The 26,639-nt window shown below is 35.1% G+C and overlaps 1 protein-coding gene across 15 annotated transcripts in view; it reads right to left on the bottom strand.

The window, feature by feature from the left end:
• Positions 1 to 26,639, bottom strand: part of PDLIM5 (PDZ and LIM domain 5) — a 205,647-nt gene that overhangs the window by 89,253 nt on the left and 89,755 nt on the right. The window lies entirely within an intron of this gene.

Below are 26,639 nucleotides of genomic sequence, written 5' to 3'. Positions count from 1 at the left end.
AATTTGGTTGGCATGGACTAATAGTAACAATAATTGATTTGGAGCAACTATCACATATAATCATGACAAGTAACCAAAGTTGCAACTATCCTTAACCCCATTTTTCAGATGAGGTATTTCAAAGTTGAGAGTAAGTAAATTACATAGGCTACAGCTGGCTGACAGTTCTTATATATTACAATACACTAGCTGCAGTCTAGTAACTAAATGATTGGGAAAGCTAAAGGCTATTTACCCAGTATTAAGGTACATTATGTTTAGTAATGCCAGAAGCAATGTGTCTCCTCTTATAATACAGGCTGTAGATAAGACATCAAGTACAAAATTCAAGAAATGTAACAACAGTATATAAATAAGTGATAACAATTTAAGCTATAAACCATGAGATTGTTTTACTTATAGAGATTAACAGATCGCCAACAGAAGAAGCTAGCATAGGATATTTGATCTCTATAAGTATAACCTAATAATGAACTCCGATCAACATTTTGCAGCAACTGAATTTTCCAGTAACAACTAATTTGGTTAGGGCAAGCACTGACTGAATAATTGGCTAACCTAATGAGAGGCCACAATGGATGCTAACAGTCGGTTCTACAATATAGAATTATATTCTGTGAAGTTGCATAACTTTCCATCTGTACTCTCAAATAGAAAATTTCTCTTTTAGCTTATAGGGTTATTATAATAAGCAAAGGAAACAAGTTCAAGTACAGAACAGTGGAATCTTCCTTTCATTGAAATTTCACAATGAGATGTAATCACAAAGGATCTACTTATTAAAACCACCCAAGACATTATTGGAAGTTTGCCATAACAGGATGGTTTCCTTTTTCATCTGGACACTTAAAGGTGCATGGAACTCTTCTAGCAACATAAAAACAGTCTATAAAAAAGAACTTGATGTTTAACAGTCACCAAGTTTCCAAACAGAATAAAATGCATATATCCTATGTCTATGAAAACAAACCCCTTAGTTTTTCCCAGGTGTTAGTTCTTAACCAATGTTAGCAACAATAACAAGAACCTCCGAATGGTTAGTTTACTTAATTTTGTAATCCAACCTCTTAATTTTGTTAAGCACAGAATAATAATAGTTCTAAAATACTTTATGTATTGGAAGTTCAACAAGAATACTGTACTGCTTGAAATCTTGAATTCACAAAAGAACTTAAAATCTGAAACTTGAAACTATTTGCCCTGCTTCTGATAAAGTCTCACAGTGCAACTACCTGAACTAAGACAAGCAGTCAGAAAAAAAAAAAAATGGATAACACACCCCCAAAATCTCAGAATTGAGTCCATTACACATTAAAAACACAAACATCATTTTGTTGGGAAAAGACAGACTTACAATGAAATGTCAAATAAAGTAGTTGGCACTAGGTGCAATAAAAATTAGTTTCTTGGGTTTAAATATTTAAATAACCACCAAATGAATGGTTATATATTTAGATTTCCTTAAAGTTAACTTCGTCACATGACATGCAGGTATTCATCTGACCTCTGAATATTTATAGGAGCTCATACTTTAAGCCATATAATTTTTTTAACCCTTCTATTTAAAATGGCCCTCATTTTATTTTTTTAAATTTTTTAAAATTTAATTGACATTTCTTTTTTAAGATTTCATTTATTTGTTTATTTGACAGAGAGACAGTACAAGCAGGGGGAGTGGAAGAAGGAGAAGCAGGCTCCCCGCTGAGCAAGGAGCCCTAAACAAGGCTCAAACCGAGGACCCTAGGGACCCTAGGATCATGACCCAAGCCAAAGGCAGACCTTCAACCAACTACGCCACCCACGCGCCCCTAAAATGGCCCTCATTTTAGAGTGTGGTTTTGCTTTTTGGAGTAAAGAGAGGTCAAACTGTCCACATTAAAAATATTTGGAAAAACATTTTTAACACACAGTAAATGTACCTATAACATGCATTAGTTACATTTTAAAAGATCAGTATTTAAGTGTATTTATCTTATATGTAATGTATTTTTTACTTAAGTGTATATTTAAGTATAATTACATACTCTTATGACACTAAAATTACTGTGCTTTGAGAAATTAAAATACATGACAAATGAAATCTGCAAAATTAATGAACAGCATTAGTACCAGCTTTAAAAAAGTCAAACTTTACTAATTATTACAAAACAACAAAGATATAGACCACCTTTTGCTCTCAAGTGTGTACAGATTTTTTAAATGTTAATAATGTTTGTGAGAATACACATTGTTGGAAAAACTATACATTAATACAGCTCTCTTGAAAAATAATTTGGCATTTATTTATAAAAAGCCTTGAAGAAAGCTCATGCCCTTTGACATAATAATCAACTTCTGGGAATCTATCATAAGGAACCCACCTGAAATATGGAAAGGGCTTTATGTATAAAAATATTCATTCCCTACAGTGTAACTTATAATAGTGAAAAACTGGAAACAACAGCCTAAATACACAATAATGAGGATATGGTTAATTGCAATAAAACCACAAGATGAAACATGCGATGATTAAAACCATTCTTTGAAAGAATCCCAAATTGCATGATAACATGCTTACTTTGTGGTATTAAATGAAAAAAGGAAGATGTAAAATAGCATAACCAGTATGGTCAGTGCATGGAAAAAGCAGATGGAAACAGACTAACATTTTAGTAAAGGTTCTCTATGAATGATACTTGTTTTTTTCTCTTTTGTGTTTTCTGTTTTATGAAACATACATGTACTACTTTTTATAGCTTTCTCAAAGTATGTTTCACGGAAAGCTACTTTTCAAAACACACAAAAAAAGAGGTTCTGTTACCAAAGAGATCTGGAAAACTTAAGTTATATAAGCATGTTAGCCACAGAACTTCTCAGAGCCTTTAAATGCCTAAAGAAAAAAATACTGCAGATTGTTGTCCATACCCCTTTGAAGTATGGCATACTAATCTATTTAGAATACTTACTTATTTAGGAAACCTTTCTCAAGACTGGAGTTAGGAAAAAAACCCTCTGGGAAATGCTATTTTAAAGAAACAGTAAAGAAAGTAAATCCTTGTAAGTCTGAAATGTTTACTTAAGTCTCCTACAAGTGGCTAAAATAAAGGAAAAGAAATATTATAATCCATACAATCCTCGAAACGTTTTGCCAGACCAAATATCTTCTTTATCAAACTAGTGCTTTCTTTAACTGTGTTTAATAAGTAAGATACCCAAAGATTATGAGAATAATGTAATCAATGTTTAAGGGAGGAAAATCCCATTTCCTTCACCAAACTGAAATATGTATTTCCTATATTCCCTGAGGAGAAAATCCTAATATATGAATAAGAAAAACTATTTCTCAAAATTAAGATTTTTCTTTCTTTAAAAAAAAATTATACTGACCATCCGCTCCTTTAGAAATATCAGAGATTACTTAAAAGTGAATCATTTTTAAAAAGACATTTAAATAGATAAGCAGTTTTAAAAACTGAGGTATAATTAGTAAAAATTATTCGGTTTTACAAAAGTCATTTCTGCAAAGGCTGCAAAGCAGAATATCCATGTGGTCCTGTCTAAGCTGCAAAAGAGGACGTCAGTGCTGTTTTATTTTAGCTGTCCCAACTCCGTATTTTTTTGTTGGGGACCCAGGTTCTGACTCCCTAACTTTTCAATTGTCCTACATTGTTCTCTTCAAATCCTGGGAAATACGCAACAGGGTAATATATCTCCATTTCAACCACAGTGATCATCACAAGTCACTTTTGTGTAGTGTGTGTTCCAAACTAGCAGAGATCCTGGCAATGGCTTAGTGCCATGGTCTCAACAATTTGCTTATTGTTCTCTCTTCTCTTAGTGTGAAGCCACTGTACAGGAGTAAGCCATGATGGTGAGAGACTAGTGCCTTGGCCCAATACTCTCCTCAGCTCATGGAATTCAAAGAACAAAGCCATCAGTGTGGCTAGAACAATCTATTTTGAAAGTTGATTGATTTTTGTGAAAGCAGCATCCAAAATAAAAATCCCTGGTGCATTGCATCCAGTTTCAGAACTTCTGGCTACACAGTTGAAAGATTTCTATGTTATAATGGATTTTATTATAAACTAGAATTGTGATGCCCTGGTTAGAATAATGCATAAGAAAAATAATGCCATAAATAAGCAATAGTTCTATCAGGGATTAGATTCAAAGGAGTCAAACAAAACTGCATCTTATGAACACCCAATGAATGGTGTTATATTTAAGTTCTATAATGAATTAATGCATTTTTCTAATACTGCTTTATAAAATAATGTGCTTTTAGTTAAAAAAAATAGCCAATGAACATTCACACTGGTATTTAAGAATGAGGAATTAAGCAACAGAACTAAGACTGATAAAAATTATTCACATTACTCATTATGTCTTGGTGACTCCTTCAACCATATCTAATACACTTAACTCATAAACAATCATACAGAAAACAGGAGGATTTTTAAGTTCCTCTTCCGTGAGATGAGCTCTATCTAAGTTTCCCACAGCATGGCCATCTTTGGGCTCACTGACCTCAAGACCCATAAACACTAGGGTACATCATTAATCACTTTAATTGCAAAGTTGTCAATTTGCAATAACAAAGCAACTCCAGAGGGGAAAAAAGTGAGCACTCAAGTGTGCAGAGGGATGTCTCCCCAAACAATTTCCCCATATTTTATTGTACTTCCAGTCTACTCTACTGCAAACTCAAAACTTAAACATTTAAATCACTTATGGCAATGTATTCATGCTTTTTTCTACACAATTTGAGAATATATGTAAGGATTAAATTTTCTGTAAAGTACAAAAAAGTTGTATAATAACACCTTTTAGCTTATAAAAGAGTGTGCTCACCACATATACATGTACTCATACACACAGTCTCACTTTCGATTTCTCTCTCACTCTGCATCTTCTCCATCTTACCTAACGGGGACTCATAAAGTATATATTTTTTCCTTTCGAAAGGGAGAAGGAACCCAAAGCTGGACAGATTTTGAACAGTAAGAGAAAGCCAGGAAGAAGACAGAAGCAAGGGAATTGTGCCAGCCCATCTGAGACCCAAGACCCCCTCTGCTTGGGCTTGGCTTGAACCTGGGAGAGGCTCTGATAAATCCAGAACAAACAGTTGCCACTTGATAATTACTTCCATACGTAAGGATGTGGGGCTATTGTTCTAAGATCCTTCTCAGATGGTCATAGCAGTTGATGGGGTTTTGAGGAGAAACTGCCATCAACCAATTCTAAATCAAGCCAGAGAAGGACAGAGGGAGGGAGGGAGAAAAACTGGGAGGAAAAAAGGAAAGGACTTCTACTGAGCTTGCCTGACCTTCATGCGACACTATTTGGGGGCAGAGCGGGGGTTTGGGAGGGGAGAATAGAGAAGGGAACATTAGGCAAATTTAAAATGATCAAGTATTTCCCAACATACAAATAATGACAGTATCAGCGTCAGCATTACATTACATTACCATTTACTGGGGCCTTACTAGGAACTCGACACTGAATTAAAGGCCTTATACACAATACCTTGCTTTCAGAATTTCAGAAATAAAGCCCAGAAATATTAAATAATTTAGACTGCTAATGCCAAGTTTAATGCCAATGTCCACATTTTCCTCCCTCTTATATATCCATCTCACCCAGCCAACAGATTAACAAATATTTCTTCTTCTAATGGTATGTGGCTTTATATTTTATGGTGGAAGTTCACAAATTCAATGCTATTAAGATCTTCAGAAATGCAAACTGAATACTGATCAATTTGAATAGTTTTGGTGACAGTTTTATATGTTACTTGACATCTTTCACTTGAGATCACCCTTTCAATCTCTCCAGTCATCAATATTTATTGAACTGCGGGCACTGTTCCAGCTATAGGGAATATAGTAGTAAACAAGGCAAATAAAGTCCCTGCCTGGAATCTACATTCTAATGAAGGAGGCAGATAATAAGTAAATAAATAAGATAGTTTCATACAGTGTGATAAATACAAAATTTCACATTTTTCTCCTTGATTCTAGATGGAAGAAATTTTTTTACTCAACGTTTATTTCCACAAGAATATTTTTAACAGGGTAAAGTTAGGTCTGTCCATTCTGCCTCATGGCCACACTCAAAATAACCTCAGAACCACTGAAGGAAAAAAAATGCATTTTTCTAACTAGTATTTATAAAAGAACTTCTATCAAAAAGAATGTTAAAGAAACTCTTATATTTTAGATATGTTCAAGTTTAAATAAAAGGAACTTCAAAGTTCAGGATAATGCATTCTTATTATCGGTAAAATTCTTTTACAATGAAAATACTATTTCAGTGTAAGTTTTAAATAAGTAATCTATTTTATATGCCCATTGTTAAGAAATGGCAAACTTTATTGTAAAGGGCTAGATAGTCAATACTTTAGGTTTTGTGGGTCATGGGATCTCAATTTAACTACTTAGAGGCTCTGTCAGAGCAAGAAGGATGATACAAATGTAAATGAGTGAGTATGCCTGTGTTCCAATAAAACTTTATTCATATATACAGGTGGGGGACTAAATGTGGCCAACCTCTGGTTTAGATCATTTTATGGTTTTGATTATAACAAACCTTCTAGGAAATAATTCTATATGAGCATGGTTTTTTTGGACTCTAAGCCTCACAATTATTCTGCATAATAAAAAAAATCCTAATTACAATTTGTTCAGACACTGACAGGTGTAAGAAATGAGAGTTTAGCTTCTCGTCATTCTTTCTGTGGTTGCTGGGTACAACCTGTCAATTCCTTCTAACCCCTCCACTTCAAAGTTTCCTATTACTTGCAATTGAATGACCCATTTAACTTCCAAATCACCCATTCAAATAAAATTCACACCACATGGCACGGATATCAAGCTTGGTGAAGAGACAGAGTTAATGTTACTGGATTAAAGATGACATTTTAAGCACTATTTTTAACTCCACTACTCAGCACCCTCAGTTCGTTTGCTAATACATGATAAAGGCTACTAAAAACCTCTCTCATCTTCTTCTACATATTGTAAATGGAACTATTAGTAATACAATTCAAAAAAAAATTCTAAAAGAGCAACTAAAAAGGATGCACCATGCATTCTGTAAAAGAAGCTGAAAAGTATAATTACCTTCTTTCCCACTCTTGTCCCCAAAACTCTATACTTTATTTCACATCAGGCATGGATGGTAATACTTTCAGGATTGATATAAACAAGCAATTGATAACAGAGTTGCATTCTCTGAAAACCTACTAGGTTTATATCTTTCTTTGGGCACAATGCTAATCACTTCTATTTAACATAGCTTCTTGGGGCACCGGGGTGGCTCAATCGGTTAAGTGTCTGTTTCCGGCTCAGGTCATGATCCCAGAGTCCTGGACCCCATCTCCATGTGGGGCTCCCTGCTCCAGCGGGGAGTCTGCTTCTCTCTCAGCCCCTCCCCCTTCTCCTGCTCTCTCTTGCACTCTCTCTCGCTCACTCTCTCTCAAATAAATAAATAAATAATCTTTTATATATATATATATAAAAGATATATATATATTTAAATAAAAATATATATATATTTATATATATATATAAATATATATATATATATATAAATATATCAGGTAGAAAGAATATTTATTTTTATCAACATAGTCCTTCACTGCTAATATAAAAATAATAGGATTTGCAAAGTAAATAATCTACCTGTGAAAATTCAGGAGTTCCATTTATACATCTACAAAATTTTTCTGGCTCTTTCAGTGATACAATTAAAATACCCTTAAATAACAAATGTGGTTAACATTCATATCAGGAAAGTAGGCATCAATAACAAACTATATGCATAACTAGATTTTCACAGACTTCTAGCAATGCATATAAAACTCATTGCTTCAGGAAAACCCTGATAGGCGTCAGATGCTGGACAGTAGGATAAAAGTAGTACAAAAGCAGGCACAATTCATAAACTTAATGTTTGTTTACTTATTTTTTTTCCTTCCTTTTAGGAAAAGCTTAGAGCCCTAAAAAGACAGACAGAGCCTACCTTTCATATTCAGGCTTTCTCTTATCAAGATCTTCATTGACAGAGGAATTCTTTGAGAAATAGGAGAAATAGCTAAATGAAGGTTGCATGTCTAGGTTACCAAAAAATAAATTAGCTACTCTACAGTTTCTTTGTTGATACAACAAGGATGATAATCCTTCCCTTGAGGAATTGCTTTGAGGATAAAATGAGGTCACAAATGTAATACAACTTTGCAACTGACACAAAGTCAGCAGTGACAGATACTACTTTCCTACTCCTTATACAGAAGATTTGACCCTTGAGTTCTAGAAGTTATTTTGTTTCTTATTATATACTGTTATAATAAAACCGAATTATCTACCAGGATAAGTTCCAAGAGAAAACAACAACAAATTAGAAATGGATGAAAAAAGATCACTTGTTGAGTACCAACAAATGCCAATAATTTCACTTGGCCCATTATACAGATTAGCTCAACTATTCCTGAGAGATTAATATTGTTATCATTTTAAATATAGGAAACAGAAGCTCAAATGAGTTAAATAATTTGACCACAATTTGAAGAAGGCAGAACCAAGATTTGAACGCAAGTTCTCCACATGCTTTATAAGTAGCTCTCTCTGCCTTCTAAGAATATTATAGAGCCTCCAATCTATTCTTCCATATTTTTCCAGAGAAGAATATTTTTCCCCATAGCAATAAGAATTCTCTAATAATTTCATTTTCCAGCAGGAGGGAGCTAGAGGCTCCTTAATGAACATCATCTATGGTGCTAAACTGAGTGTTCTACTCAAAACTGCAACCATTTTCTGAAGTTAGTGGCTGTGTAGATCCCAAGATACCACATCACAAGATCTCCCTGTGCGTATGTCAAGAACTACATGTTTCTATCTCCTCTTCTTCACAATCTTGAGAAAATAAAGTAACAGGCATCATAGTCTCCCCATTACAACTATCAATGGTGATATGCTACCAATAATCCAGTATGAATCAGACTACAGGTCTGACGTATGCCCTGTGATACAGTGGTGTATGCTGAGCATGTAAGATTACAGAAATGACCATGACAGTTCCTTCTGAATTAGGTTTTGGCTACATATTCATATATACCAGGTCACTGAATATATACCTACATACATAAATACATCCACATACATACCGAGTCACTGAATAATACATTTTTGATAGTGTTTGATTTTTTGAATCAGCCCTTATTTTTTTAATAAACAAGCACACACACACACACACACACACACACACACACACACACACACCCCTTTTTATGGTCAGAATCTAGTTCCTGTTAACTACCAGCTTTGTTATTAGTATGGGCTTCTATATTATTGTAAGTTATTTTAACCAAGCACCTTCTCATTCCTGACCAATATGTCCTATACTCAATGTCACTTCAAGGGCAATACCTATGTTACAATTTCCTTAATTTATTTCATTAATTTATTAATTAATTCCAGAAATATTCACTGGAGCCCCTTGTTGTAGGAGCCCCTACAACAACACACCAAGTTGTAGGAAGTGGGCCAATGAAACACACTATCTACTTTGAGGGAGCTTACATTCTATTTGGGAGAGGCAGACTAAAAACAAACAAGTATATCACATGGTAATGAGTGAAATAGAGTCTAGTAAAGCAAAACAGGGACAGGGATATGTTATTCTATATAAAGGAGTCAGAGAAGTCCTCTCTACTAAGATGAAATCTGAGCAGAGACCTGAAGTAGAGAACTCCAGGCCAACCAAATAGCAAGGTAAAGGAAGTCTCTAAGGCAGGAATGTGCCAGTGAGGCTAGACTAGTGCTAGGGCAGTAAAAGGCACAGCCAGAGAGAGAAAAAGGAGCCAGAGCACAAAAACTACTTTATGCCAGGGGCCCCTGGGTGGCTCAGGCGTTAAGCGTCTGCCTTCGGCTCAGGTCATGATCCCTGGGTCCTGGGATCGAGCCCCACATCGGGCTCCCTGCTCGGCGGGAAGCCTGCTTCTCCCTCTCCCACTCCCTGTGCTTGTGTTCCTGCTCTCGCTCTCTCTCTCTGTCAAATAAATAAAATCTTAAAAAAAAAAAAAAAAAACCTACTTTATGCCAATATAAGGACCTGGTCTTCTACTCCTGTAAGTGAGAGGAACAAATATTCTTAAACACAGCACTTCATTTTGTAAGAAAGTTAAATCCACATCTGAAGTTAAAGAAGATTAAATCTAAATACAGTGTTGAGCAATAAACTAGCTATTAGCATATATACTAATAAATTTGTATATATGTTTGAACAGTATAAGCCTACTTACTAACCATAAAAGAAGGGGAAGAAAGGGGAACTAAAACTTACCCAAAATCTTAAATTTACTGAGACAAACAAAATACAAATGGAAGATAGCAAAATACCTAATTTGTTCTTCATACATCCAAAGTGTAAGGTAATGCTCTTTGAAGTTCACATTTATATGCTCTCTGTCCTATACTGATATAGGAGGCAGAATTTTGCCACTAACTTTTTCCAGATACATCTCTTTTTCTATTTTTGTCTAGGTTAAACACATTAAATTGCAAACTTTTCTTGTAAAGTGGGTATTTTTAGGTATTTCAATAAAATTCAAGAGGACAAGCATTCCAGTATTTAGCACAGCCTTATTAGGAAAACAAAGTCAGTCTGCTGTCTTGTGGAGAGGACAGGAATGAAAACTTTTCATTCTTTACAGTCTCAACTTAGGTTTTTCCATTTATTTAACCCTCAAAAAATAATCTGGGGTATGTTTAGGTCTTTTAAAAATCTGGAGATAGTTACTCAGAGTCCAGGAACTTGAAAATTAATGATCAAATGTGGTTATTTTAGTCATAGATACATCAGGTCTACCCTTGTTTAATTACTTTAAGATGAGACCCTAATTTCACATTTATCAGTTCACTGTAGACTCTTGTCCAATATCCTCATCACTGAATCTCATAAATTAGTTCAAAGTATTTAATATGATAATAATAAATAAACCTAAAAAGGGAAAATTTAAAGCCAGCAAACATTAAAATATTCATTCATTTTGGGGCATCTGGGTGGCTCAGTCAAACGTCCGACTCTTGATCTCAGCTCAGGTCTCGATCTCAGAGTCATGAGTTCAAGCCCCACACTGAGCTCCGCACTAGGTGTGGAGACTATTTTAAAATTAAATTAAATTAAATTAATAAATAAATTTGTTTATTTTTTTAAGTTATTTTATTATTTGTAATTAGCACATAATTATCACAATATACCATCACACAGAAAGGACTGAAATGCATTCAATTTTTCCTTTATTAAGAAACTTTGTTTTATAGACACTGAACTTTGTTTGTAAAGTAAAACAGTATTGCTTATATTTCTGACTAATAATTTAATGGATTTTGTGAAATTTAGGCTACATTAGAATTCCAAAGCTTCCCAATGTTAACAAAGTCATGACCTGAGCCGAAGGCAGTTGCCCAACCAACTGAGCCACCCAGGCGCCCCAACAAAGTATTAATTTTTTAAACAAAGGGATGATATAAAACCTTATAAATTATATTCTCTACCCTAAGATCTCTTTTATGAAAGGAAGAAAATCTCAAACTGTAGCAAATTAGCAACACATTCTAGCTATTTTACCAAAAGGTAAGCTTACTGTCCTGAGAGAATTAATTCCTTCCACCACTGTTTGAATCTAATACATTAGAACATGACCCTTGAATACTGCTTCATAATAGCACACAACTCACAACATACACTGACTCATCATGTAAGTTCAGTAACACCCCAACTGGTCTACACCCTTCCATGGGACAAATCCACTGATCAAATGTCAAACTGCTTCGAAAATGTCTAAATGCTTATTCTCAATTTCAGCACTTATCTCTTTGGAGACCAGGAACAAACAGTTAAAACTGGCACCAGTGTCCAGGGACTGCCAAGTGAGTAGAAGTGGTGTAGACCATCAGTGTAAAACGTTTTATCACAATACAGAGTCAGAAATATATTTTATATCATGACCTACCTAGAACAAATATGAACCAATAAAATACATATTTTCATGTGCAGTTCATTAAAATATATTCTGTTCTAGTCCATTTCATTTACAAAACAAAGAAGGGAGGGAAAGGAGATGCTGGTCCTCACTCAAAAAACTAAATGCATAATAAGCCTCAGTTTGAGAAATACTAATCTTACTCAAAGACAGAGAACACAGAAAGTTCTGGAAGCTTGACAGGTCATATAATAAACACAATGGCTAGCTAATAGTGGTCACACAAATAGTGGCTCACTGAATTGAAACAGCTCATTCATAAAACAATATTAAACTAGTTTTAACTTCTGAAAAACAATACATTTGGTAATATCCTCAAAGGAATAAAATAAACAAACCCCCTAATAATAATAATTAAGATGGGGCTTTGGCCAGGGCATGTCTGTAAAGTTCAATCTCATTAAATTTGCTTTTGACAGAATTATAATCACTGCGAAGACCAGAAATGCTGACCATAGGTTACTGTATGTATTGTTCCAATAATGACATCCTCTAGCAAGTACTTATTATAAATTGAACTAGATGGTAGAGATTTTCCCTACTTGATAATGTGCGAAAATTTAGAGAAGCCGAACACTAGTACCTAACTCTTAAGACAAATAATCTGAACTGTATTAGGCTCTTTAATGAAAGAAATACACATCCTCTAATCTGATATCTCCCTTACGTTGGTGCTAAGCACCCCCTAAGAGATCTCTTAGTGATTCCTATCATATTTACTTCTTTTTATTAGATTCACAGAAGGACCTGAGACCTCACAAAGGATCAGAAATAGTCCACTTTAAAAATACACAACGTGCTCTATACTGTGATCTTAAAAAAAATACAAAACGAAACGAAACTATTTACAATAAATATAAAAGTACTTAAGAAGTTTTGTCATCAAAGTTCCTGATTCCTTTTAAGATAACAATGATTCTTTTCTTCCATAACTATTCTGATATTTAACTCTTTTGGCTGCTTTTCTAAAATGCTCTTGCAGAATACCAACAGTGAGATTTTAATTAATAGGACTTTCACTTAATTAGAGTTGTCTAACTGGAATGGGCTGTCTGGTGGTGATGTTCACACAGGAACTGTAACATTGTTTCAGGATTCTTTCCTAGGAGAAGGCTAGACTAACTGACACACAAGGTCCCTTCAAACTCAGGGGAACATGAATACCTCTCTAACACAGTCTGTATAATACAGTGACCTTTTTCATTCTGAGTATCTATATTAGGTAATTCTTTTATCCCTCCTAGGAATGTATTATTACCTATGACAAGGTGGAAGAGACTAAAAACAGACTAAATCCAATACTAACCTTGACCTCAAACACAAGCAAACCATTGGTAAATCTTTAAAATTCAACTAAGTTAGCCAAGTCACTTTGATAAGTAGTGTAGCCCCTAGAATGTCCAGTACGTCACAGAGTTAAGAGGAGATTGCCCAGATTCTAATCCTAGCTCCTAATTTACTAGCTGTTTAAGTGTAAGCTCTACATTTCCTCATTTGTAAGATTAAGAATAGTAACAATATTTATCCATCTTATAGAGGGTTATTGTGAAAAATAAATGAAAAAAAGTGTCTGTAAGGTGCCTCAGAATAGCAGTTGCCAAATAAATAGACACTATTATAGTGTCAGCTATATTTATTACCCTCCCCCCATGACATGAAAACTGAACATAAATTACAACTATAATCTTCTTCCAGGCTCCAGGCTTTTATGAGAGAGAATCTAACATTAAACACAGTATAGTTTTGTGAAAGCCAACTCACCAGTCTTATTTCAGAAAATGTCAGTTCTTGGCTACCATAAGAATCAAGGAGTATTGGGGATAATGGGAAATGGGGAAAATAACCCCATTCCAAATCATTCACAATATACAGAATCATCCCTAAATCTCCAGAGTGAGACTAAAGTCTACTTGTCTTCTAAACAGTTCTTTCAACTAGCAACAATCCCAGGCAAGATGAGGGCTACATTTGTTTCTAAAAAGCTAGATGAAGGAGAAAGTATTGAATTACTAAGGTAAAGTCAATGACTCTTTTCTAAATTCCCCTCTGGGACTTAACTGAATCCAAGGTACAAGGACAACACCTAGGCTCACCACAGCATGCAATTTTGTGTACTTGCCCTCAGAGGTAACATTTGGGGGATAGTGTGGGCCTTGGATGCCTCTAAAAACCATCACAGTCACTGGCAAGGGAGTCTACACAGATAAGGAACTATCACCGACTGTCCAGAGAACAAGCTTTGTTCCCAATCCCCAAGAAAAAAATCCAGCATATTAAAACTTTACCCAAAAGTGTTGCCAAGTTCTGTAAACAAACAAACAAACAAAAAGTTATGACAGAAATAGTCAAAGCCAAAAACATGTTAAGTTATGGTATAGCCAAAGTGTTTCCTTCTCTCTCATTTGCATCAGTGGTTACAATCCAAAAACCCAGTCATACAGGGCAATAAAATATAAAAATTATAGATCAGAGTTAGCAGCTATGTTCATGGGCCACACCCAAGGCTGTGGGTGAGCTGCATACCTCAATTAATGTTGAGATCCACATTTAAGGAAATTAAACCTGCATTATAATTTTTGTTCCCGTTTTGACATGCACAACATCTAAGAGTTTGGCTGCTTTCACACATGGCCTTGTTTTCAGCCATCTGTCACATAAAACTGCAATTTAGCATCTCACTGATCTCCTGTTTTCTAGGGAAACCTACCCCAAAGCAAACACTGACATATGCTTATGCTTTGGTGTTCCTATGAAAACAAGATGTGGCATGACTCACTGCTCTTCTTGTTGAATTATGTGCCTTCTGAAGAGACCAGCAGTTAAATGTGCTGGAATACTGATGAGTATGGCTATAATAAACCAGTTATTTAGAAGGAACATTTGTAGAGGTAGAGCAGCCTTGTAAAAATAGCACTAGATAGAAGGTCCAGTTCAGATAATTACAATTTTCCATTCCAGAGTCACCAAAAATGTTTGCTACAACCTAAATATCTGCTATAGTCTATGTTTGATAAAACTGGGTACTAAGAAAACTACGCCAGTGTCAGAAATTTGACAAAATCCTTAGTAAAGTCTTGAGAAATCAAAGAATTCCATAGATATTAATAGGTCATCTAAACTGACTTTATGTAATATCAACATTAAAATCATTAATAAAATCTTTTATTTTTCAGGTTTCCTGATAGACAAATAATAACTTGGTCTATGTCAAATTATCACAATTTCCTACTAGTCTAATCAAAATCCTTCATTGTATAATATAAATTTATTTTCCTTAGTTTACCAAAACTACTGAGCATGAATATCAACACAAAGACTCAAATACTGCTACAGCTGAAATGCTTTAGACAAAATAATTTCATCATAACCACATGCACAAACCGAACACATGGTTTTATTAAAAACACTCTTCAAGATCAATAGTCACTTACATAACTTAATTCTCATTACATTATTATTACCAGAAAAAAGGGACCCTGACACTTCATTTTACAGAAAAATATAATAAAGCAGTGATTTTTTTATCTCACCTAGAATAAAAGTAAAGCAACGAATCCAGCCTGAAAGCCCAAATTCTTATTCCCAAAGTAGGTCAGTATTATAACCCTTGGTTATACCTGAGTGTATTTCAAGGCCCAATATATAAAGCAAATGAAAGCACAGCTTCTCCAGTTGAAGTACAAGTATTGGCAGAAAACTCTGAATGCACTCCACTGGCCATGTTATACCACCACCAGAGGACACTTCAGGATAGAATCTGATACAGATGAATGTTCTTTATATACAGACAGGAAAAATGAAGTTCAGAAAGAAAAGATTAACTACTACTTCAGTATCCTTTCTACTATACTTGAAATCTTAGCCTTTTCTATGCCTCCATTTTCTCATTTGAGAAATGAGTATATTTTCCACTCAGACCTCCTGTACAAAGAGAGAGCATAATATCAAGAAAATTAAAAGCATGATTTTTTGGAACCAAGCCTTACATCTCAATACTATCTTCACAACAGTAACTCAGTACGAGTTAATTAACGTCTCTGAATTAATTTCTTCATCTGTAAAAGAGGTTACCACCTCTCTCACTGGGTTATTCTGAGGATTAAATGATGTAACATATGTAAATTATCCAGGTAGGTAAATTATACCTACGACTTATGTTGATAAATAAAACAGCCTAGACTTTGTACAGCATTTCCATGTATTTATAAAATGAATCTACTTAACATTGTTATTATATGGTACTGTCATGAGCAAGTTCATTATAAGCAGTTTATGTCACTAATTTGGCACTTTAGTAGTAGCTGAAGTAAAAGATTCAAATGAAAAAGTTGACATACTAAAGTTAAAAGCAGAAGGATTCTTCACATTAGTAGTCAATTCTGGTAGGCCACAATTCTGTATCATTTAGGAGAAATAACATTTGACAAACTTACAAACATTGGAGACTAGGCTTTCATACATACGTAGCATATTACAGAGGCATTTTATTATACATTATATCAATGTTTTTTGTTTTGCTTTGTTTTTTAAAGATTTTATTTATTTGACAGAGAGAGAGACAGCGAGAGAGGGAACACAAGCAGGGGGAGTGGGAGAAGGAGAAGCAGGCTTCCCACGGAGCAGGGAGCCCAACATGGGACTCCATCCCAGGACCCTGGGACCATGACCTGAGCCGAAGGCAGACACTTAATGACTGAGCCACCCAGGCGCCTCATCAATGTTTTTTTTTACACTGATGAAACTTGCTCACAAATTTGATAATGCTACTCCCTTCCTTAAAGCTGTTTGTGCTCTTATGCCATATGCATTTGTCAAAATTATAATTAAATAATTATGTTATTATGTTGACTATCTCCTTGATTAGCTAGTGTAGCAGTTTCATGACGGCAGGTACCATGTCCACCTAGTTCAACTCTGTATTCCTGAAGTATATGTTGGAAGAATGCATAAACTGTGTGTATATATACAGTCAGACCAGAAGAACATACATAAGAATGTTTGTTTTCCCTAGATGGCATGAGTTTATTTTCTGTATCTTCCAAATGGTCTTCATTATATGTGTAATTGTTTTACAAACGGACAGTAGCCACTAAATACTTTCTTACGGAGAAAAGTGCTTGAAATAAAAGGTAATAGATAAAAAGGAAAACAAAAGCATTAATTTGAAAGCCACTTAAATTCAAGGAGTTTGCAATCTCTTGATGGAAGCTGGCCTCTAAAAGGGTTTACAGCATGTACTCAGGAAAAGGGACACAAAGAAAAACAACTGGTTTTAAATAATAAAGTGATGAAAATTGTATAAAGATGATAGATAATAAGGCAAATAACAAAGGGAAGATGAGTGTCTCATTCCTAGCAAAGACTTTTATGGCAAAGTGATTACAAAGACATTATCTGTGCAGATTCTCTGTACTATGGCACAATATAAATAAATATCTGAAGAATGTAAAAGAAGAGTTTTGTTTTTTTTTACAAAATGTATTTTCAGAAAACATTTTCACATTTACCACAAGCTTACTTAGGCCATTCATTGTCCAGTGCTATAATCTATATATACTCCGAAATGCTAAATTTCTTTCTATATAAAAGAAGTGGATTTCAAACATGTGGATAAAAACTCAACACATCGAGAGCTATGTGATGTGGTGAGGAGAGAAGCGCTCCAGGGTCCCTGACCTCAGTCTGCTAAGTGAATCCATGCACAGAGAGGGTTAGTGGCTCGAGAGAGGGTTAGTGGGGAGTGGGAGAAGGAGAAGCAGGCTTCACACACTTCTTCAGGGCCCACTTTACCAGAAAGTGCTCTCTATGGAACACTCTCTTACTGAATCCCAATACACACAATTCTCCCAAACTTTGGCTCAGCACAGAATATTTACATTGCTATAAGAATGAAAAGACTGAAAATGGATTTTAAAAATGTATTGTTAAATAATCTTTCCCAAATGATGATACTGACAAGCTGGCAAGAGCAGTAGAGCTATAAAGTAAAATTCTCACCTACCATAATAGGAAGTCAGTAAATAAACTAAGACTGAAGATTCAGGAGTCAGCAGATAAGATTATTATTTAGAAATATAAAGATAAATACCATTAGAAATAATCCTTGCCTCTGATGAAAGACACCAGGTAAGGAGAGGGGCAAAAAAGGAACTGCTCAGTTTTCTGTATATAAGCCTTTAATTTCCTTTACTATTTGCATAAAATATTTTGATAAAAATAAAGTGAACAAAATAAGTACATAAGAGGTACATCTGATGATTCAAAATAAGGTAGTAATATTAGTGATACATACATATTAAAAGAATGCATGGCTAATAATTTCAAATATCACGTAAGAAAATGATTTACTGAAAAATGAAACAAGGGTACCTGGCTGGCTCAGTGCCCATGCTCCACATGCAACTCTTGATCTCGGGGTTGTGAGTTCCAGCCCCACACGTTGGGTGTAGTGATTACTTAAAAAATAAAGTCTTCACAAAAAAACAAAAAAAAAGGTAGCCCACAAAAGTGTACATACCTACCAACATACATATACTCACTACATTTCTAGCCCCTCTCTACCTACTTTAAGTATACTAATCAAAGTAGGTGACCTAAAGTCACCCAATCTTGCCCTGCCCTTCCCAAGCTCTAAGACCACGTCATAGATGTGGCTGGATATTCCCCTGAAGTGCCTTTTTCCCCATTTCCATGGTATGATACCAAATCAATCTTTTTTCAGCCAATATCAAGTATCACTATTTTATGAAGCAAAATTTAAGGGAAAAAGATCTTTTCTTTCTCTATGATTCTAGTCTTTCTTTTGTTTTTCCTTATGGAAAATTTCATATTCTGACTTATATTTATATAATATTATACATTAAAATGAGATTTTACCTAGAGTGAACTTTGCTATATGTAAGAGACTTTTAGATATGTTTTCATTCAGTCTACAAATGAGGTCACAGGATGCATACTCATAAGTTAATTTTAATACTGTCTCTTTAAGTGACTCCTACTTAGGCAATATTTACAGTTAGAATTTAGTCCGTTCTTATTTTGATTTTAAAAACAGACTCTAAATCTCAGATATAATCCATTTCATAATACAAGCTTTTAAAACATCTTTCACACAATATTTTCATTTTCTCCCTTTTTTGTCCAACCACAAGAATGTTGCCCACATTTCTTTAAGTAAATCTCTCAGTCACTCAACCTGACAACTTGTGGATGTTTTAAAATATTAGAGTTTATATGACACTGTCAAGAAACAGTTGTCACTAAATGACATATATGACTTATAAAGGAGATTGGGCTCCTCAGATTCTGAAAATAGTTAACTGTGATGATATATAAAAAATAATCATCAAAGTGTCTGTTTTATAATTGCAATAAAACACATGTTCATATCCACAGGTCATCTCAGCTAGAGAAGCACACTCTAATTGGGCACTAGGTAGCTCCTTAGAACAGTGATTAGACTGGCTTTCAATCATTAGGCAGAGTCAAAATCTCATTCCAATTAAGCAAATTTTATTATGCAACATCTTTGCCTATTTAACATGTAAGAAATAATTAGTTCATATTATAGAAAAAAGTCAACCTGTCCTTTTATAGAGAACGAATGACATATTTCCTAAAGCAAAAAGAAAGGAAACTTCTTCTACTCCTCTAATTTCCGTGAAGAGAACAATTTCTACTAAGCAACACAGGAACTTTTCTTTCCATGCTGACATCCGTTGTTATCACTTGCTCCTTTATGGGCTGTATACTGGACATAGTGGCCAGTTCGGTAACCGCTAATGTTGCCTGGATTTAACTCCTCATGTTTGTGTGTATCTTAGCATCTCTTGTGTGGTAAGACTCTGCTCCGAGTATCGTAGGGATACCACATAGCTGAAAAAGATTTCTTAACATTTATCTGGGGTGATGAAATAAACATGCACAAAGGGCCAGTGGTTAAACACACGGGCTGTAGAGAAAGACTGGACTCTAAGGTCAAAATCTCTGGGGATGGAACCCTGTAATCGGCTTCAAGCTTCTTAAATTCAGTAGTTTCAGGCCCTTGATTTTGGAGAATCTAAGGGATGTCGCCCTTTGAGTGGCTACACACTCATAAATTCATTAGGATCCACCTTTAGAACAAGTCATTTACGAGGCTCCTTGCAAACAGTAAATTCAGCAGTCTTCATTCAGATTACTAATTTTTCGATCCCTAGCATCTGGCAGAAGAGTTAGTAAAAAACAGGTACACAGTAAGTTTACTAAATAAATGTGAATAAATTAAATGGCTTCACTGAAAAACAAAAATATCCTAGATTAAACTGAGCTGGAGACAGATGAGCTAGAAGACTCTGAGATGAGAATGATCTTTTCTAGCAGAAACACTAAAATGATTTTGCAGTCTCAAACCATCCATTCCACACTGCCCTTAGCTTTACATTGTGATACATGATAGGGTGATCCACTTGCTTTATTTTTCAAAATTTTCTAAACTCTTCTGGAGTGTTCACTCTTTCATTTGAATTTTTAAATTGGCACATTAAGTTCAAGCTTTTATTATTTTTTTTTATTTTTGGCATTTCTCAGTCTCTTAGTTCTTTGTATATCTATTTAATTTTATTCCAATAAGGATCTCAACGTCATAGCTTGGGTAGAGTGTATTTCCAAGAAAGGTTGGACACTATTTTCATAGATTTCTTTCTAACAATGTCTGTGTAAATAAGAAGCCAAAATATTATGATGAATAATCTTTAATAAAAGAAATAAACATCATTAAATTACAAATATCAGAACTATTCTCATTTACCCCTCAAGAATAGAGAACTGCTATTGGATACTGGTAGAATTTAAAATTAGAGTTTTTAGAAATCCAAACTTTTAGAGTTCCAAAAGTAGACAATTATGGAACTGCAAGTCATCAAAGTTTAAGTCAATCTGTCATATCTCTGTGATGGATATTTTGAAGTGGGCCAACTAGCCGAAAATGCCACTAAAGATAATACACCGAAGTTATTCTGAGAAGTGATAAGCTCTAGCCAAAGCCACATTGTTTCCTTGCATCTTTCAGTGTGTGACAGCAGACAGAGCTTAAAATAATTTTGCAAGGACAATAGCACATGTTAAAGACTTGTTAACAAGTCTTTTAAATTTCTCATCTTCTGTGATTCAGAGTTTTCACATATTAGAAAATAATTGAAATGTTTCTACTAAATAAATAATGCATACATCTTTCTGAAATGTCTTAACTTTGAATCCAAAAAATGAAAATATAATGTATCTTATATAGAAAAATAATTCATATGCAATCATAGCTTAGGATAAGAATGATATTTAAGATGACAAAGATGTCTTAAATCAAACCTTCTGAAATAAACTAAGAAACTGTATTCAGGTAACAATTCTACTGAATTTTTATACAATTAGGTAATATTACATTGTATAATTTTCATATAATTTGTATGTGCGTACTGTGTGTATGGTGGATATTTTACCACTGACTTCAGCAAGGAAGCATATGAATAGGAGCTTTATATTCTGCAAGCCCTTATACAAATGTGAGGTGTTTGTATCATTATCATTTCACTGAAGATGTATGTTTCTGAAGATTTACTGAAGAGTTCTAGAATCATAATATGTATAAGACCTCCGTAGACTCCAAGCCTTCTGATCATGCTACAATTTACCTATCTCAGTTTTCCTAGGAGTTGTATAGAACTTGGCCCAGGGATGCTTAATAAATGTTTAAGAATGCATGAGTAAAAGGAGCTGGCAAAAACCTCTTCAATAATAAAGAAGCCACCTCTGAAACCAGAGCAAATAACATAGTTGAGAAAAGTGACTCTCAATTCACTGTGCCAAAAGAGAAGGGTGCTCTAATAGCTTTACAGCCCCTATGCAATGCTGATAAGTAACAGATGACAAGGAGGAAAAAGATTCCAAAATGAAGTAGAACAATACTAGAGGATAATAAGCTCTGTTGGCTTATTGACCAGAGAGACAGGGCAAGGTGGCAAAAAACAGGCATCAACTTCAGAGAAAAGAACCAGAAAATAGAAAAGTGAGTCAAGTACAATCTAAATTTAGTACTACAACAGCAATGTGGTCATAGGGCATTTATGCAGGGTGTGTGTAGATGTTTGTATAGTGTGAAGGAAGGGGCAGGCAGAATAGGCAATAGAAGAGAACTAAGCTGACAGTCATTTAGATTTCAGTAGTCCCTAGGAGCATCAAAATATCACACTAAAGACGCATGTGTCAGACTAAAGGTATTGTACCATAGAGAGTATGGGCTCTAGAGCCAGGCCAGGTTCAAAGCACAGAGATGCAGTTTACTAAAGGAGTGACCTCAGGCATTATCTTTCTGTGTTTTACTCTGCTGTATAAATGGTGAATAACATTACCATTTACTTCACGGGGAAGACGCTATGAGTATTATATGAGTTGATACATATAAATCAGAACAATGATTTAGCTATTTTTTTAAAGATTTATTTATTTGAGAGACAGAGCAAGCAGGGGAGGGGCAGAGGGAAAGAATCTCAAGCAGATGCCCCACTAAGCACGGAGCCCAACGTGGGGCTCAAACTTAGGACCCTGAGATCATGACCTGAGATGAAATCAGGAGTTGCATGCTTAACCGACTGAACCACCCAGGAGCCCCGATTTAGCTATTATTAATTATGTGACAGCTGTTCTAGTACATGGCTCTTGTCCTCATATTCACCATCTTCCCATGCACCCAGTGGCAAGGTTTACCTCTGATGATGAATGTTACTAGAAAAGTTTATGCAAGAACTAATCTACCATACAGGTAAAAACTCTCAAGACTGTTATGAATGTTAGTGTGCCTGAATGCTCAAAATTCAGTTCAAACTAAAAAATATTTTTAAAATAAAAACTCTCAGGATTTCTCTGACATGGTCATATGTCAAAGACATAAGAAGATGAGTCTTCTGAAGCCCAAGGAAAACTTGCAAACACTGGAATAAATAATGGTCAACTTAAATTCTTAGGCTCAAGGACTATCTCTCACAGTCCATGAAAACTCACACTGTTAAGTGAGACAGAAGAGTGACAAGAAAGTGCCTGCTTCCCACTGTGCTAGTGATTAAAAAATAATAATAATAAAAGATAGTGTTTTCAATCTTGGCATAACATGATGACATGTCAAAGACAAAGTAATTGTGAAGAACTAGACTTTTTTTTTTAAGATTTTATTTATTTATTTGTCAGACAGAGAAAGAGAGAGCACAAGCAGGGGGGAGCGGCAGGCAGAGAGAGAAGCAGACTTTCTGCTGAGCAGGGAGCCCGACGCGGAACTCAATCCCAGGACCCTGGGATCATGACCTGAGCCGAAGGCAGACGCTTAACCAACTGAGCCACCTAGGCGTCCCGAGAATTAGACTTTTTGAAGAAAAGAAAAGGTATTTTGGAAATGTTTGCTTCTGTTTCTAAAATACAAACTACCTCTGGAGAAGGGTAGACACGTAACAATGTCCAAAGGGCTCTTTCTATCTTTATGGGTACAGGCAAATTGAAAGCAACAACAATGTTGACATTCATGATATCTCAAAAGTTGGACTCAAGTTGCATTCCACTGACCCATGCCCTCCAGTATCCATATGTGCTACTGAAGGAACAAAAGAGAAGCAACGTTAATTGAGTACATACAACACTTTCTCCAAACAGCCCTCTGACATCTTTAAGGTCACCTCCCTTCTAAAGATGAAGAATGGATAGATCTTCTGACCTATCAATTCCATTTCTAGATATTTATCCCACAGACCTACTCACACATGTATAAAATGAAGTAGATTTAGAGTAAACCATTACAGCATTGTTAAGAGTACACTAAATGACCATCCATAGGAAATGGGTTCAATATATTTTGATACAGTCATATAATGGAACATTATGTACTTATTTTTAAAATGAGCAAGTTTTTATTACTGATATAGAAAGATCCCCAAGATAAGCTGAAGTTTAAAATGTTACGTTTAAAAAGAAAGATATAAGACAGTATGCATAGTATCTACCATGTGTAGGAAAAAGAGATGAAAATGTACATATATCTTGCTCTTACATGCATAAAATACCTCTATAAAAATACAGCTGCATAATGTTTCAATATATAGAAGAGAATTAGGTGACTGAGAGACAAGAGGGAGTAGAAAGAATTCTCACTGCAAAAGCTTTAGATTTCAAACAATATGAATATATGACTCATTCAAAAAAGATAATTAACAAAATTTTATTTTTAAAAAAAGAAAAAAATTTTTCCTAACGTCCTCCCCATGGCTAGTAAGTAGAACAGAGACCTAAATCTTAGACTAACACCCAAATCAAAAATTTTTTCACTATACCATGCTGCCACTTACAACTGCATCTTTGGTATTTTATAATAAATGTTACCCCCCAAAAAAGAGAGATTCTGAATTCTCAGAAATATTAAATCATGCACATTCTAATACAGAAATAAAGTAAATGTTACCAGGATAGAATGTCAGTTCTGTATGACACTGAAGCTAAAGAGAAGAATTCATCTATCCAGGAGATTCAGATACTAATCATTTGCTATGGCCAAGAATTTTCTCAGGTTTTAACTGCAGTTCCCAGCTCCAAATTATAGTATGTACATTTTCAAAACCCTTTTCCTTCATTTAAATATTTTAGACTATTTAGATATGATAAATCTCTTTAAGTAACTCCAATCATCCTTATGGTTTAATCAATGAGGCATAAAAGATTTCTAGATCATTATGAAAACGATGACAACAGAGAAGAGTGTGAATCCCTGTTTATAGAACAGTCTCCACTTATGAATCCTGATTTCTAGAGAATATTTTTTATGCATTCTTCTCCACAAAAAGAAAAATTCAAAACTAAAGAAATATAAATACATTAAAATGTAAGTTTCTATTGTCAGAGCTCATGTCCATCCAAGGCCTTTTCTGGAAATGCTTACAAACAGGCATTCTAACTGGAAAATGAGAACGCATATAATAAAATAGAGATAAAAGAATACAGAAATCATTTAGTAACTAATCATATACTCTATAAAATCTCCTCACTATACAGAAGAATATAAAGCTTGCAAGCATTATACTGTCCCAAAGTACCACCATGCAAATGAAGGTCAATTATAAACTGCATTCAATATCCTAAACTTTAGGTCAGAGAGCAAATATGCATAAAATGGGTCTTTTCTACAAATAATCATTTGTGGAAACCAAGAATGTAGGAAACTAAGAAGAATAGAGAATTAAAGCAAAACATGAACTAAAAAATAAAGTGACCATCATTATGTACTTAATGCCTTAGATGTCTTTTTCAAGTCATGAAATATTATCAAGGAAAGGAAAAGTTTAGGATTAGGTAAAATATTTGTTAGTCAGGTACTCATTTATATAAGGAAGAAAGTGAGACAGAATAAGAAGACTCTAGGCAGCCACAGAACATCAAATCACCCCTGGCAAGGTGATTGCATAGCAAAAGTGGTGAGCTGAGAAAGACCAATTTATCTGTGAACTATACTAGGCTTAGAGGGAAATGGGTGTGCCCTGAGGAAGATTAGATGAATTCCTAACATGTTTTTAAAGCCGAATAATGTGAGTGACTCACAGAGAGTAAACAGGCACTTTATATCTGATGTCTTTTGGTTCACCCCTTTCTTTCCTCTCTTATCTTCCCTTAAAAGAATGTCATAAAAACAGCCCAATTCCTTACTCCTCCTAAATCGAAAACTGGGTGTATAGGAATCCTTCCTACTGAATCTACTAAAACATAGGCATTATCCCTCAGGTTCCCTGTTTTTGCCTTCCAAGGGGTAAGGCAGAGTGAAAGTATCATTCCATCTTACTCCTATCTTCCCAGTAGTAAATAAATTTATGTTCAATGTAAGGTTCTCCCTTGTAGTTGCAAAGACCTCTTTATTAAAATTTCGTGACAGAGGCGCCTGGGTAGCTCAGTCGGTTGGGCATCTGCCTTCAGCTTGGGTTGTGGTCCTGGGGTCCTGGGACTGAGCCCCGAGCAGGGCTCCCAGCTCAGCGGGGAGCCTGCTTCTCCCTCTCCATCTGCCTCTCCCCACTGGCTTGTGCTCTCTCTCTCGCTCACTCTCTCTCTCTCAAATAAATAGAAATCTTAAAAAAAAAAAAAATATATATATATATATATATATATATAAAATTTTGTGACAAATGGATTTTGAAAGAAAAAGTTCAGGGTTTGGGATGAATGTTGGATAGCAATTCAGGCAAATGGTAAATACGGCTCTCCTGAAATATATAACCTGGGTTCAAACAGTGAATCAGCCATTGATGTTCAGGCTTCAAGTTACTTAACTTCGGAAGGAAGGAAGGAAGGGAGGGAGAGTGGGTGGGAGGGAGGGAGGGAGGGAGGGAAGGAAGGAAGGAAGGAAAGGAAGGAAAGAAGAAAGGAGGAAGGAAGGGAAGAAGGGAGGGAGGGAGGGGGGAGGGAGGGGAGGCAGGCAGATAGACAGAAAGAAAGAAGGAGAAAGAGGAAGGAAGGAAGGAAGGAAGGAAGGAAGGAAGGAAGGAAGGAAGGAAGGAAGGAAGGAAGGGAGGGAAAGAAAGAAAGGAAGAAAGGAAGAAAGGAAGAAAGGAAGAAAGGAAGAAAG

The sequence above is a fragment of the Callorhinus ursinus genome, unplaced genomic scaffold (assembly GCF_003265705.2).
Source record: "Callorhinus ursinus isolate GAN/ISIS: 27379988/994484 unplaced genomic scaffold, GSC_fseal_2.0 scaffold4, whole genome shotgun sequence".
Taxonomy (NCBI): domain Eukaryota; kingdom Metazoa; phylum Chordata; class Mammalia; order Carnivora; family Otariidae; genus Callorhinus; species Callorhinus ursinus.
The sequence above is the reverse complement of the archived record's forward strand: the minus strand, read 5'-3'. Positions and strand labels throughout refer to the sequence as shown.